This window comes from Coturnix japonica, chromosome 10, assembly GCF_054131305.1.
Source record: "Coturnix japonica strain WE chromosome 10, WE-NBRP24, whole genome shotgun sequence".
In the NCBI taxonomy this organism is placed as follows: domain Eukaryota; kingdom Metazoa; phylum Chordata; class Aves; order Galliformes; family Phasianidae; genus Coturnix; species Coturnix japonica.
The window spans coordinates 2,343,588-2,360,197 of NC_140672.1; the positions used below are offsets into that span (position 1 = coordinate 2,343,588).

General features: G+C 40.7%; 1 long non-coding RNA gene across 1 annotated transcript in view; it reads left to right on the plus strand.

Moving 5' to 3' along the window:
• Positions 1 to 16,610, plus strand: part of LOC107323687 (uncharacterized) — a 135,097-nt gene that overhangs the window by 82,640 nt on the left and 35,847 nt on the right. The window contains exon 2 of the long non-coding RNA XR_014932350.1: positions 10,454 to 10,557. This is a non-coding gene — a long non-coding RNA (uncharacterized LOC107323687). The remainder of the gene's footprint in view (positions 1 to 10,453; positions 10,558 to 16,610) is intronic.

The following is a 16,610-nucleotide window of genomic DNA, read 5'->3' on the forward strand; positions in this document are numbered from 1 at the left end:
GAAACTTGTGCCATATTCCCATCAAGCCCCCGAATCCCATGTAGCCTTGAATTCAAAGAGCCAATGCTCATAAAACTGCCTTCTGTGTGCAAAGATTTTATCTTTGGTCATTAACTATAGTTAGTTAATGCGGTTGTATAAATGCACTCTTGCTTTTTGCTAGTGAAAGGGTAGATTTGGTATTTTGGAGGTTCATTTTGTGTTCTTATCTTCCCTCTTCCGAAATGCAGGGATTTAAAGGAAGGTGATGGGATGTGTTAGCCCACATCATTGTTAGAACCAGCCCTAATTTCAAAGTCAGATTCTCCTTTAAAGGCCCATTAGCCCATTTGGCTGAAGTCTATGTAGAGTAATTGGTTTCTCTGTTGTCCTTTCAAAAGCTCTCAATCTCCAAACTGTGAGATTATTTTCAATCCCTATGGCTGATGTAAAAGCTGGACCTTCTGCTGCCATTTGAAAGGACTGAATGAGATCAGCAGTGAAGTCACAGCGTTGTCTTTTCCTTCTCAGTTGTGTTGTGTTCTGATCAACTTAAGTAAACTCATTTTGCTGTAATGGCCTGGAGGATCTGTGTGGGACATTGCTTCTCTATTGAGTTGTATGACCCAACCTTTAAATACCATATTATCAAGACAATCCACCAACTCAATGCATTAAATTAAACAATATTCCCTTGATACTGTGCATGTTCTTATCTCCAGAAAGACATGATATTAATTTTCTTTAGAGTAGCAGGGGACAAAACCAGCCCCTCAACAGATGTTGACTCTTTAGGTTTGAGTGGGTTAAAGCATCATTAATGCTTGCAGTGTTCTTGCCTCAGTGTCTTACATTTCTCGTGGTCTGAGATTCAAGAGTTCTGCTCACTCCAAGTGATGACTAGAAGCTTTAATTTATGAGCAGCAATGGTGTACCATGCTCCATGGCTCTGGCTTCTTCCTCTCATCTGTCCTCCCGTAAGCATTCCTACTCCACTACATGGATGACTCAACTCCCTGCAGACTTGCTACCAAATAGGCACAATTTACTCTTTGGCACAGTCAGTGCTCCTTCTCCCACCTTTCTTTGCCCACTTATAAACTCACTGAGCAGCTGAGCTGTACTAGAAGCACGTCTGGGAACCTGCCTCCAGCTCGAGTGGCTGTAGCTGTCCCTACTCAGTAATTAGAGCCAGATCCACGATGCACCATAACTTGACCATCGCTGCCCGTATCTGGGTTAATAGCTGAGCAGTGATCCCTCTTTTCTCCACCTATACAAAGAGTGTATCTCCAGAGTACATTAATGAATGCAGCATTGTTTAATCCTTGCAAAAGACTCGACTCATCAGGTGTCTCCAAACCCAAAGTATGTAAAATTGCTGAGAGTGAATATGGGTAAGAGAGTAGACACCATTCTCATAAAGGCTTGGGCTCCACTCTGTAAAATTTATTGCAAACCGAACAGAAAGACAATAAAACTTGTTCAACATTCACATCTATTAGCATGGCTGTAAAGCTTCCATTTTATTTGCTTTAATAACAGCAGCTAACTTCAGATAGAGGCATATAGTTGGATCAAAGTCTCTCTCACTGCCTTATTTTGTGTCTGCTGCAGTTTTAGCTTTCTTCACTGTAGGTGGTAGAATATTTTTACACATTCTTACAAAAGATCTGAGTATTTAAATTTTACGCAGTGTAATGGGGCCATGTGTAAATCTGTGAATCAATTTCTTAATAAATAGTGCTGAATTTATTCTTCTGCTACTTCTATTCTTCAGATTCGCGTGGCCTCCTTTGGAGACCAAGGGGTTCTCCTTCCTTCTCTAGTTGGTCTGTTGGCTTTATGTCCTCCATCTGGTTTGACTGATCAGTGACGTTTGTTTTGTGTAGTGAATTATGATGGCAGGAAGACCTAAACCACAGAACTGAATTGCAGCTTTCAGTGCTGTTCTTGAATGTACATGTTTCCTATTGAAGACGCCAACTCTTGAGGAATCTTATTGAGTACTTAACAGCACCCAGTTACCGCTTTACTCCACATCCTTCAAACTAGGGCTGTTGTACAGACAAGGTCAAAGCCATTTCCATGAAGGCTGGAGTTATTGTGAAGCCTGGCTAAGTCAGAGCTTTCTGAGGGAAGATAATAGGCTTCTCCAGGAAGGCTTTGTAGTGCAAGATGGTCTATTTTGAGGCAGATTTTGCTCTGCTCCCCAAGAGTTGGATGATTCATTACAGTTACTGCTGCTCTACTCCATCACCTCAGATCAAATGAGGCTATTGAAGACATAGCTGAATGTATATAAAGCCTCATGACAGAGAAGAAGGCTGAGAACCTAGGAGAGGCCTGAATGCAATAAAAAGGGGTGGTACAACATTAACCAAAGCTATGGCCATAGGACATGAAATCCTGCCTAGAACCAGCTAAACAGACAATTTTGTTTCAAAAATTATTTCTATTTTTAAGTGCTTTGTATCCTACCCTCTAGGAATCAGTTCTGTTTGCTATCAAAAGAAAGAAGACATACGGTACAGTTATATGCTGGATTCACAGAGGAGCTTTCATACTTTTTATTTTTGATGGATTATTTATCTGCAAACCTTGATTCACATGTTTTAATTCAGGGTAGCTTGCATGCATTCTCTGATTGCACTTGATTGCATTCTGTTATGGACGCTCCTGTGCTGTATCTCCTTGTATCACATCCAGTCCCAGTCTTCAACATTGCTATAACAGCCCTGCTATTTTGAGCTACAAAAATACCATAATTCACGTTGTGTCTTTGTGATCCTCTGCAGGCTTAGTGCTTACCCTGGGTATCTGTCATAGGGAACACTGAGGTGGCTCATAGAGTTAAAGGAATGATAGCAATTGACCAAACCTTTTGATGACTTAATCTTAAAAAACAAATAATTATCTGCACCCACTGGCTTTACTTCCAGCAATGCATTTATATGATCAGAAAAAGCGTCTTGAAGGGATGCGTTCTTAACAAGATGGGCATCATTAGTGGGCTCATCTTCAGTTGTTAACCTCATACATAGAACTGCAATAAAAAGTATGGCTGAAATTTTTAGCAGCTGAAACGACCTCCTGGAATCTGTCCTAAGAGAAGCTGAAATATTCTCCCCAGTTGAACAGGGCTTGCAAAGAATTCCCCACTTCCGTTGGCTTTTGAGGAAGGGAAGTTGTAAATTTGACTTTGGAGTTGTTCAACTCTGGAACTTTTAAAACATTTACTTAAGATTTTAGAAGAAGGTATTGGTGTAGAGTTATGATGGCTTTTACATATACCTGCATATGTGCGTTTCTTCCTTCTAAGTACAGAATAAGGAGCAGAGAAGATGCATCATAAAATTATTTTATGTTTTCAAAGCTTTTCCTGTAACAGGAGCACCAAATGGACCTTAAAAAAAGAGTCCCCCAGAAGGATCTGCCAAGGAAAAAGCTTTCCATTCATTCAGGATTCAACATATGTTTTTTCATTTATTGGCTCTAACAGCTGACTTTATCTGTGAGCTAATTACCTAGTGGCACTTAATTGAAACCTAAAAAGGGCCCAAGGGGCTAAAAATAATCATGAACCAAAGGCAAACACACCACTTGTTTGATATCAACACTGAGCAGCAGTGTGGTTCCTAACATATACTGTTGATAACAACGAGGGGTTGAAATCTCACAAGGTGGGAAATCTCTCTTTGCTCTTCAGAGATCATCTGTCCTTGTTGTCTCTTTTTCCTCCACTTCTAAAGTAGATGCAGCTTATTGATGGACTGGGAGGACCTTTGTTTTAACCAACAGAGCTCACCAAGGTTCCAATTAGTAATTCAGATGAAAGGAAGAGGAAAATTAGGAGTACTGTATATCCAAGTGGTTCGTGGAATTGTAGAATCATGGAATGGATCGGGTTGGAAGTTTTGCTCATCGCTCTCATTTAATAACAGTAAGGATGGAAAGATGTCAGTCCTCTTAGGCAATGTCTGCTCTGACGAGGAGGATGTGATGAAATTGCTAGCTGGTTTGTAAGCTAAAGCAAGATCTGAATTACTGAGAAAGGATAGATGTGAATGGCCCTGAACAGTCCCTCTTGTCTGACTGTAACCACACTTAGAGTTGTTTGCTGAGATCCCCTGTGATGATGTATATCTGGTTCCATGGGCACATGCAGCAATAGAGCCAAGGTGGAAATAGCTTTCCCGTTCTGCAAAGCTTTTAAAGATTTCAAACACTTTTGTCTTTCGCAACAGGATTAAACAAATATTTTGAAGTGTTTAATGGAAAAAAAAAAAAAAAAGAAAAAAAAAAAGCTGAGACGTTCCAAAATAAAAATAGCTCAGTTATTACATCACCTAGGATGTAGAAAACCCACATTGAAATCCCTTTTTTTGCCTGAAATATACAAAGAACTGGAACCTGTGCTGTTTGCATCAGAGGTAAGTATTCAAACTCCTCGTGTATATAACCAACCCATCAGTCATCCTGCAGTATTGAATTACTGATGTGTAGCAACAAGCTTATGTCCTTAGTGCTTCACTTCAGATAATAACCTTTGCAGTCACTGTGGATTGACTGCAACTGCAGATTTTCTACTAATAGTGAGAGTTATCCAGAACCAGGCTAAAGCACCCACCTCAAATTACTTTGTTTTCAAAACCTGGCCATGCTTCTTGGAAATCAACACACGTCATGCCCTGAGCATCCTGTAATGTATTGTGCTGAAGTCAGAGTGAGAATCCATTGCTGTAGAGAAAGCAATTCAGTGGGTTCTGCTATAGAAGAAGGAAAGAGTTGTGAGACATTGGAACAGGCTGCCCAGGGAGGTGGTGGAGTCAACTGCAGGTTTTCAGGAGGAAGGTCAATGTCTCATTGAGTAACATGGTGTAGAGCTTTTAACATGAGCATGAGCTGATAGTTGGACCAGGTGATCTTATTGGTCTTTCCAGCTTTACATTCTATGAAATTCTAACCTTGGCTGACACCTGGTGGATTAAGCTACCTTAGGGGGCAAAGAAGTTCTGTAAGCAAGAGTCAGATTTCCTGTCTAAATGGGCTACTGTCATCCATGTGTTTTGTGGTTTATTGTAGGGACAATGTGTGAGTACTTTGGTTATAAGCATGTGCAGTCCAATGGGAGCAAAATGTAAGAGTGAGGTTTTTAATCCTATAGAACTTGTTACTTCAAAATCACATTGGTTAAAAGACCAGGCAGTGACTGAAGCTTTAGATCCTTAAAACAAAGCTGTCAGATGATTTGCTTGTATTGATTTATCCAGTTGCCTGGATTGAGGATAAAAGGGACTTCCCTCCTTTATCAGTGCTTGATTTGAGTTTGCAAAAGGCAGCATTCTCTTTACAGATAGGACATCAAGGACAGAGGTCCAATTTGAGATATTTTCTTTTGCACAGCATTGCTAATTTTATATTTTGCTCTCAAAATACTATGCTTTTTAACTTGATCCACAAAGCAGCCTAATAAGCTGTGGGCATGCGATCCAAGCAGGCCTAAATACAAAAACCAGACACCTCAGCGGAAGGCTCCCAGGGTTTGAAATCTGCAGAACCCATTTATTCCTCTGGAACTTACATTTACACTATACCCATCTGCTTTTTGCCCACGAAGGGCATATAAGGACCCTCCATGTTAAGAGTTAGATGTGGTTTAAACAGTTTGGGATTTCTCTGTTGACCCTCTGCAAAGATAATAATTACACCAGTAAAGCATAGTCCAGTCTAGTGGCAGCTAACGAATGGACCTTGGCCCGTTTCCTTAACTGCCTTTGGTTTTAATTCTTCTTCAGTTTTTGAGTCTGAAACCTCAAGGTCCTCCTGACTTTTTCCCCATTGCCTAGCAATTAGGGAGCTGTATTAGCCAGTATTACTGGAAGGCAATGATTAAATACCCCAGCCCTCTTTGATGCAGAATACATCAATAAGAGAAGAAAAAGGGAAACGTCCTGTTGTCTGGGATGAACATCTTGCCATGTCTGTTGCTTGGAATAGCTCCTTTTTGAATCCCGACCTTGAATGCAGACAAATGGAAGCTTATTTCTGGCAGACTTTGAGTTCCTGTGTTCCCAAGCAGAACATCCCCTTCTGCGTCCTTAAACACCTCATTGCAGGTTTGAATTTAATGCACGTACAATTTCATCTTGACCATATCAAAATGACTCTTAGCTCCCTTTTGTGCTATGGACCCACAAATTATCTGGCTAAAGTATTGGAGATACAGTAAATTCCTCCAAGCTTCTTCTATGTTATTGCCTCTGGATACAACAGAATGAAATTGCTAGAGATCCCATACTCTGCAGAGTGTTAAAAAGTATAGAATCATAGAATGATAGAACTGTTAAGGTTGGATAAGACCTCTAAGATATCTATTCAAACTGTCTATCTACTGCCAGTATTGCTCACTAAACCATGTCCCTAAGCACAGGTAGTGTAATAGAGCACCAGGCATTTGTCTTCCAAAGCAGATCAGCTGGCTCTAGGTCATGTTGGCCTAAGTCCTTTGTTAATTGTTGTTTGTGGATCAGATTTTCATTGCCCATTTCTCTGCGGGCTGTAAGAATGGCTGGTATCTCAGGCCCAATTCTGTCTGCGTCTGACTCTCTCTATTCAACAATCCAGATGTTATTTTACCGTTGGCATTTTCTAAAAATCTAAAACAAATAAATACATGGTCCTGTGCCTTCAGCCCTTGTGGGATTAAATATTCCCAGAGTGTTCTTATGTGTTTTCTCTCTGTTAAACAACAGCGAGCAGCAAATTCACACAGCCACCACTGCAGCCTTGTATACACCAGTGCTTGGGAATTGCAGTCATAACACAGCCTGGAGCTGGCATCCTCCCTCCCATTGGGACCCTGCCCCAATGGGCGTCATGCAGCTGATGTAAGGGGACAGCGTGTCAGCCTGGGGCCCCAACCAGGCTGGATGTGCATCACACAAAGTAAACACGATCACTCCCTCCTCTGCATCATCCCCTTCCCACAACCAATAACCAATATTTACAAATAAGATGATTTGCAGCTCCATCAGAGGAACTTTAAAACAAGCGTTTCCCTGGCAGATTCATTTGAAATACCAAGTGGTTTTATAATGGGAAAAATTAACCAAGAGCTCTTACATTTCTTTTCTGTTGTTGTTTATAATCATGGTCGACAGAAACGTCATCTTGTAATACTTCACCCACTAATCTTGCCACACAATTATTCATACCAGAAGTGGGGCTGGGAGAAAAAGAGGCTTCTATGATTGTTATATTTTGTAACCTCTTCCTATTTGTAAAAGAAATACAGCCCAGAACCCAACTGTATGGGTTTACCTCAGCCCAACATCATAGAATCATAGATTATCCCAACCTGGAAGTGACCCGTAAGGTTCACTGTGTTCAATGTCACCTCATTGCCACTCAAAACTTAATGTTCTCAGGCTTGGTGTGTGCGTGTAGTTAAAATAGTCTGGGAGCTGCTCAAAATTAAGCTCCTAGGGAGTTAATGGTGCCTGGCAGCATTTTGTTGCCCTCTTCAACCATGTTGAGAAGGGACCAGACTGCTCTCCATCTTCATCCACTGGTGAACTGTTTTGCATCAGCTATAGCTGGAGATATGGATCTGCACCAAGTCGATCCTATACCTGATTGGGTTAGCTACAGGAGCAGGGCTGGAAAGTTTGAACAGTCCTTTAAAATGGTTGCTTACGAGCCACAGAAATGAACTGGGGAGATAAGGGTGACTGTTGTACTAAATACTGTGACCAGAGTGTGACCAGTTACCTACTTCTGCGAAGAGTAGAATGAATGGTTTGCTGTCGTGGCCTAATAGCATCCTCCAGAGGTGACCGTCAGGCTTGAAAACTGAATCTGATTCACCCATATGGTGCTCTGTTGACTGTGAATTCCAGTCCTTCCCAGATTCTCTGCACCATCCAGTTACCGAGACATAAGGGATGTTAATACACAATGCACTAGAAACCCAAAGGGTAGCAAGAAGCCTTACACCATGAACTTGGGATAGGGTGATGTTAAATTAAGTCCTCAGTTTTCTTTTTCCTTCCTTTTTATTTATTTATTTATTTTTTAATTCTGTCTCATCTGGGACTAATGAGCAGGGTACTAATTAGCGCCAGTGGAAGAAAAGAACTTAAATGCAAACATAACCACAAAGAATAGATTGCAATTTCCCAAACAAATTTAAGAAGAGCCAGCGAGTATAGACCAGTTGCTGGAAAGCTGAGCAAAGTTAATTGTGAATTGCTTTGAAGTCAGTGGATGCCGACAAACATGTATACGTAATTCTTTACCACCACATTCCTTAGGATTTTGCATTTGACAAAACAGCAAGCTCTTCAAAACATATTTTCCTCCGCTTTATTATTGTTTATAAATATCTTCTCAAGTTCCCAGGGAGAATAAAACCCCTATCACAACTAGATAAAAAGCACAGCGCTCAGGTTGGCAAGGAAGGTACAACACAGGAGAGGAACACAAGTCACAAAGCTAATTAGTTGCAGCTCCATTAATATAGTTCATTCTCACGAGTGTCTTTTTACTGAGGAATTCTTCTTGTGGCTGCATTCACAGGCACAACAGGATGGAGCTTCGAAGCTCGTTGGCCAACATTACCTATTGAAGTCTATCATTGACCTTGTAGCTCAAGGAGAAGAATTGTGCCTTCATATCTCCCTTCAAGGACAGTGGTGGGACTGTTCCCAGAGCCCAAAGCATTTGTGTTGTCTCTGAAAACAAAATAATCTCTGTTTTCTGTGCTGTGAGGGTCATTTCTTTGGGATTTGTTGCTTTACACATGCCAGCCTACACCTCTGCTGCTCTTGCAAGCATCCAGGCTCCCACACAAGTCACTAATTAGTGCTCCTTGCTCCAGGCAACTCTGTGGTTCTGCAGTTTTTTTGGACACCTGGCAATTATCAACAGCAGCATCCAGCTATCTGCAGTGGGTTTCAGTGTCTGGTGTATAAATCTACTCTGAAATTAAACCAGCCATCCACCCTAGAATAAGAAATGCCAGGGCATTATCTGTGTTGTGTGCAAAGGATGAAGTGTAATGTCTGCGGTGATACAGAACAGCCACAGTCTGCCATGCAGCGGCACCAGACAGACATGGCTGGAGCATTATTAGTGGACAACAAGAAGGCAGAAGAAGGTAATTAAGGGAATCTGGAACAAACTTTCCTGGTAGGAGCTGCTGATGTGGAAAAGAAAATCTGGTCTACTGATGGTTGTCTAAGATGTTAGAGCTATTGAGTTAAAAAGTACTAAAAGTACATATTTACCATGAGCTGATGGATGCTCTGTCTAATTACCCCAGCTAAAAAGCTTCATTGGAATAAATAGATAAGCTGTTGTACATACTGAGCTGTGCATGAAATGACTCACACCTTGATAATGGGGTATAGAAAGAAGGGACTGCCTTCAATAAATGATGTCTGTAGGTCACTGTTTTCCCATTCCTTCTTGATTTCAACTCATACTTTTCTTTGGCACAAATAAAGAAGAGCAGCAACTCATAGATTGGTAATTTGTTGTGTGGATGGCTGGATTAGATTATTATATTGGCCTTTTTCAACCTTAGTGAGTCTATGATTCTAACAGTGTGATTTAAAATGGTGAATTGGGGCACTTGGAGCAGCGCATTTCAAGCATTTTGAATGTCTTGCTTTGATTAATAGTAAGAGTTTTTGTTTCAGTGGAAATTAACATTTCTTAAGTAAATTGTTCAAGTTCTTTAAAACAAAAAAAAAGAAAATAAATACAAGTTCAGCCTGAAAAACTATAATAAGAAAATTCAAAAATTGTGGGTTTTTTTAGGCAAAGGAGTTAAATTAAGGCAAGATTTGAAACCAGAAGAGAAACATAATTGAAATGTTTTCCATTCTGCTCCCAAGCCAAATTTCCTAGGTTTTTAACCTGAAGTAGACATGGTAAGTGCACACTGTCCCAAGCAGTCTGTTATATGAATTCTGAGAAAGAAAAGGCTGCTGCCTCGCAAGCAGGTCACTCTTCTTTCAATGGGAAGAAGGAAGGAGCAGAAAAACCGTCACAATAGATGATTATTAAGTTTTTATATGCATTTACCTTGAAGTAAGTTGCCGCATGTGCTTAATGCTGCTCTCAGACACAGGGCACTGTTTTATTTTTATGTATAAATTAAAACCAGAGCTGCCACCAATGGTTGTGGTGCCGGTATCATAACCTGTTCTATGTAGACCTGTAGAGACCTGTGCTGCATTTATTACATCTCCTGTGTTTTTCCATCAGCGGAAACGGAATTCACTTTTCAACTCTTCTGCTTTTAATAGTAGCACCAACACATGTCTTACATCAGGGAAATACCCTGCTGTTTCCATTCCACAGCATTGTCTGCAAATAAAGATAGTTTTGGTCTTGTTTTGCGTTATGGATTTAAACAATTTCATGGGACTAAGTAGGAACTGTTTGTCATTTTTGCTTCTGCCAGGAATCACAGCCATTTATCTGAAAGCTCAGCCTGAAGAAGAGTGGAGGGATCCCACATCATGAACTGCACCACTGCTGCAATATATGTCATGTACTGCCTGGAAGGTAATGTTAAGTTATAACTTGGGCACACACCAAAAAATGGCTTTTGCAGTGTACTAAGTATGCAAGTTTCATGCGTCAACCATTCCTGTGCTGTAGTTTATGTGCTGTAAAACTATGGTGCTCTGGTTACTCTTTCTGTGGCTTTTACAACTCACACGTGTCACCAACACCCAGGGAAAGGTAAACCTCAATTGAACTTAACACCTCCCAAAGGAGTTCTAAGACCAAGAAAGAAAGGAACCTCAACAACCACACATTCACATGAACTTGTTCAGAACAATAAACATTTCATCCTTCTTTCCAAAGGTTTCCAAACTATATCCAGTGGATACTTTACTGAAAAAGCACAGCTCCATTTCAATGGATTCATTGATTACTTCTTTTCTACCTTTGTGTTCTTCATGACAAAGGACAGACAGGTAGATCTGGTGCTTTTGTGAACGAACTCCTAAGGAACTTCCCAAATCAGGAGGATGAGTTAATTCTCATTGTTTGTTTTTGGTTTTTTTTCCCAATGCCATTTCACGCATTGTATGACAAGTCACATCTGTTTGGTGACTAATACAAAGGGAATATCCCATGCGTGTAAGCGGCACAAGCCTGCCTCACACTCAACCTTTCTGAATTTTTTTCAAGGGCTGGTTATGCAATAAATAAATGGGGACAAACTCATCACGAGAAAGAACTTTTATTCAGCTTTGAAAGCAGCACTTTGGCTTGGAACAACGTCCAACATCAAAATAACGAGTGCGTGTTACTGCTGACAGTCCTGGAGACAAGAATTCTCCATCCATCCAGAGCCAACTCCTTAAGTCCTCTCTCCTTCATATTTTTGCTCTTACTTATGGAAAACCCTCAGTTCAGTGGGTGTGGAGGAAGGGAGTGGGATGGGTTTGTAAGAGTGGATGCCTTGAGATTTGGCTTTTTGCAAACAGGAACACTGAGCCCCAAAAACCAACAGTGAGGACCTTGGTGGTACCCCTTGTTATTTGTCCCATTGATGAACAAATAGGACAAGGGTAAATGTGTCCTTGGAGGCACCCAAGGCCAGGCTGGATAAGGCTCTGAGAAACCTGACTGAGCTGTAGATATCCCTATTCATTGCAGAGAGTTGGACTGGATCGTCTTAAAGGGTCCCTTCCAACTCTTCTTCCAACCATTCTGTGATTCTATGATGAATCTAAGGGATCCTACAGGGAAAGAGGAGGCTAGAGAAAAGTGGCCTTTAATGTCAACAGTATATGAGCACCAGTCAAACACCGGGCATCTTCCTTTTTCAATCCATACAGTGTTTCTATAGGACCTCCTGTAGACCACTGAGAAGTGAACGGCATTTGGTTGGTGCCATCTGGAGCTGTCAGTTCAACAACTTGGGGAAGAAAATGAATCAATAATTCTAGCCAGTAGCCTTAGCAGTCCTTGGAGCTTTGCAATACTTAGAAACAGTTGAGCAATAAAGAGGAAAATAAGAACGTATTGAAAAGGAGTATTTCATCAACGAGAGGCTGGGGAATAAATCAGAGAAAACCATCTACTGAAAGTAATGTATCTGCTAGGTTTGGCTGGCTTTGGGGTTGGTTTTCTTTTTTTTTTTCCCTATTCATAAATTGTTCATCAGCAAATCATGATCCACGGCTTCAAATGGTGTATGACTGCATCATGCCATTAAAGTTTATGAAGCAGTGTCACCACTGGAGCTCTGTTACTTCCACTAGCTGAAATGTTGGCCTTGTGTATGTTTTTATGACCTTTTTTATTATTCTTAATTGTTTGATGATGACAGTATATTTCTTCTTTTATGTAAGTCGCCCAGTACATCTTTTGTTCTCTTTTGAGAGGAACTGAAATTCAGAACAGCAGTAATCACTGGCATAGCAAATCTCTTGGGACAAGGGAGGGAGAGAACAGTTACCAGGCTTAGCTCATAGCTGGATAACCCACACATGAATCATTACAAGAGGAATAGGATCTATGGAGTCTATCTCCACCATCTCACCCGCTGCAACATTGGTGGCACAGCCACTACAGGAACTTATTGATCATTGGGGCAGTATTCCTGATGGTAGAACAAAAGCAAAAGACAGTTGTTGGGCTTTGGAAAGGTTTTAGAGCTGGAGAAATTCTTTCCTCTTCCAAAAGTTAAGCATTGAATAATTTGCTTGAGACTTTGCTGAAGCAATTTTGGAAGGTCTGTATCTTTATTTAGGTGAGCTTTAATGCCTATGATGACATTAAAGTGTAATTTATTGTAAATAACAACCTGCTTTTCTAGATTAATTTAGAAAGGGGAATTTTTCCCTAGATGACCATTTCCCATTAAGATTCTTGTTTTTTTTAACAGTCTGTAATCAGCCCTAATGGTTATCAACCACAAGCTGTAGATTAAGCAACTATGCAACTCTCGTGTTAGCCTTTGTCTGAAGCTGTAGCTGAGTTTTACTGATGGGCATTATGGATTTATCCTGCCTAAACACTCCTTTGAAGCATGCAGGCAGTCCTCACCGCGTCAGTGGAAAGATGAGGGTAATATTGTGAATGGCTGAGTTCCAGTTGTTCATAACTGAAGCCGTGGGACGATCGCCTTTTGTTTAAATGTCAGAGGATCATAGATGTCAAAGACGAGAAACGAACGGCCTTTTAGATCATCAAATCTGCATCACAGCATGGAAGTCATAGAAATCCAAGGAAGAGCAACATTGTGCGAGCGTCACTGTTGGCCCATTAGAGTCACTCTGGTTTAGCAGTTCTGATTGACATCCCAACCAAATCCAACTGGTAGAGGGGCACATGAGGTATTCACTGAAGAATTTTTCTGAACAACACATATGGCCATATTTTATATTTCATGGTTAAACTAATACGAACTATGTAAGGAATCAACTTGAAGAAACTTTGGAGGCCAAGTTAATCAAAATTCTTTAAAGTATAGGCAATGAACCATAACCTGGATATGAAATATTTCCCAATAGCTGTTATAATACAACCAGCTGTACTCTGATTCACTCGCACTGATTAGCTGTTACACTGAAAACAGCTTTAGGATCAGAGCTACTGCTAATGAAGGAATGGACTGCTCTTGGTAGGAACCAGCAAAACTCTACTGGCAAAAAAGAACAGAATCCATTTCTACTAGCTGAGTACTCAACCAGCACTCATTATGCAGTAATGCCGTTATGTAACCAGGAATCACTTTTACCCCTTTTTTCTTTATCTTAATAATTATAAGTCAGAAATACCTCTAACAACCTTGCCTTCATGGGCACTGCTCAAACACAGAGTGGTCAAAGAGTGGATTGCAAGGTTCAATTTGCTTCAAGCAAATTAAGGCCTAAATCATCACCGTGAGCTTGCAGAGTTCTCCTGCCCCTCTATGAGAGATTGCAAAAAGCTCTGGCGGGTGTAGTTGACTTGGTTTGTGAATTCTCTGGTAGAGCAGGGAAGAAAAAAACCTATTTTCCTGACACCTTAGTTTACCCACCAGAGCAGCCTCTCTCTCCTTTTTCCCTCTCCACTTATTGTATTCTTCTCTTTATCCTTTTTTTCTCTTTCTTTTTTTCCCTATTGGTTAATTTCTTTCTTTTTCTTTTTCTTTTTCTTTTTCTTTTTCTTTTTTTTTTTTTCAAATTTGTGTTCTTTTATAAATGTCCTTTGGCAGTAGTTGTGATTTTTTGGTTAGTAATCCACTTATTTTGTGGTTTAGAAAATATCTCAAGTAACAACTTGGACACGTTGTTGACTGTCATTGTTGGCTGCTCATGTGGCATGAGGAACATGCAAGAAAACACGTCCTTTCATGTTCAGCCCCCCCCTTTCCAAAACAAAGCAACAATCTACTTCTTACCACGTACTGAACAGTGTAGGACTTTAGGTTTGAAGGGGACTGCAGTTTTCATGCAAGAATGCAGGTGTATAACCTTGACAGATATATCCACAAATACATACGTGTTATTATGTCTCTATCCTTCTATTTCTGTATTTGTATACATGTAGATGCATATCTCTGTCTTTGCAGACAAGCATAAAAAGTACACATATTTTTCAGCTGGAGGTATATTTGCTCCTATAAATATATTTGCCTGTTGTCTGCATTTCCATATACTGCAGCTGCCACGTAGCTCAAATATTAGTTCTATATAAACTCACTTTTTCTTTCTTTTCTGTAAACTTATGAACTGACAGGATCATTTTTTTCTTCATAACCCATAGATTAAGTCAGTATGCCTTTTTCTCAGGGATGAGGCAAAAAAGCTGAACAAATAGCAGCAGTCTTTCAATAAAATGCATATGATGGCTGTAGGATGTTTGAGGATGTCAAATTTCATTGGAAATAACGAGTTTATTTGCATACGTTTGTCCATGTTTTTGGTTGCCAGAATAAAAGTTGAAGGCTAAAACTTTAGAGAGCAGCTGTGTCGTGTAGTTGGAGGAAACTGGTTGTATATATTTATGGTAGACTCTATAGGTCCCAGTCAAGATCTTGGCTCCCTTGCACCAGACACTGCATAAACAATTTGCGAGAGACTGACTCTTCTCCAAGGAGCCTAAATAGGCCAGGGAAGCAGTGTGACAGAGGAAGAATTATTAGTTCCTTTCCGCAGATAGAAAAACAGGCAGAGGATAAGGAAGTGGCTTCCCAAAAAATGTGTACAGCTAGGGTGACAGCCCAAATTCCCCAAGTCCCAACCCAACAGTTTAAAACCGAAGATCAGAGGTAATAGGTGCGTATACCTCCATAAAGTGTAAGTTTGGAGTCTCAAGTGGGTTTTCGGTCAACTCAGGTTATGGGGCTTGGAGAGCAACAAAATTTGAGTGGGGACAGAATGTGAGGGATGTAGAAGTAGTCAGGTTTTTTTTCAGCCTGTTGGAAAAAAAAAGAAGCCCAAATATTATTAATGGCAGCACAATTGTTGAATGTTGCCTGAATAAAGACCGCAGGACTCTAACCACACTTTCGACCCACTGTCTGTGCAGCCCATTGCAAACTGTTCCATGCAAGGCACTCAGCCACCTCTACTTATCCATCAAAGCTATCATTCATGTTAACAGGTAACAGGGGAACCTCAGGCTTGAATTCATTATGAAACCCTTGGAATCAAACCAGCCTGGACAATCAACCTTCTGTTTAACTGCTTCAATATACATTTTTATTATGGAGCCACTCTGGACTTCCTACAAAGTGATTCATAGGTCGTCTTCCCCAAGCCTGCAGCGCTCATCACAATGGGTTCTTGCTTTTAACCACATTCACTTACGAACTGTCATTCGAAGGCTAATAAATCTGGCTCCAGTCACCAGACTCTGCGGTATACATGAGACAACTGGAGGGTCTGAACTGCTCAACCACAGTCTTGTTTGGAGGCTGTTTTGAATGATGTTTTTCCATTATTACAGGCTTTACTAATTATTTAGTTTTATTGCAGCGATGCTAACAAGGCCCAGTACTGCAGTGGGACAGCAACAGGCAAACACGCAGTAAAACTGTGTGCCTGAATCCTGACTAAATACTGAAGTAAATAGAGAACTCTCACAAACCAGTAGAGGGCTGGGATGGTTATGGCTCAGTTTAGACTCAGTTGGACCTCACTGTGAGTCCTCAAGAGATAGAGCAAGCTTTTGGGCACATGCAGGTCTTGTTAAGTTGCTCCCTACTGGATTATTTGACCATTAGTCCTTTCACTGGTGGCCATAATCTTTAAGCAGATGGCGAAGGGTGTTTCTATAGGATGAGAGGGAATGGCCTCAACTTGCACCAGGGAAGGATCAGGTTGGATATTAGGAAAAAGCTTCTTTGCTGGAAGAGTGGTGATGCATTTGCACAGGATTGGAGTCACCAACCCTGAAGGTGTTCCAGAACCATAGAGATGTGGCACTCAGGGACTTGGTCAATGAGCATGGTGGGGTAGGTTGGGGTTGGACTTAGTGATCCTAAAGGCCTGTTCCAGCCTATGTGATTACTCTATGAATTAATCAGAGTTTTTGCTCGAATCCCCATTGAATCCAAAGAAAAGCTGCTCAGAAATTCAGGGAAATAGTGGGAAGTAGAAAGTGTCTAT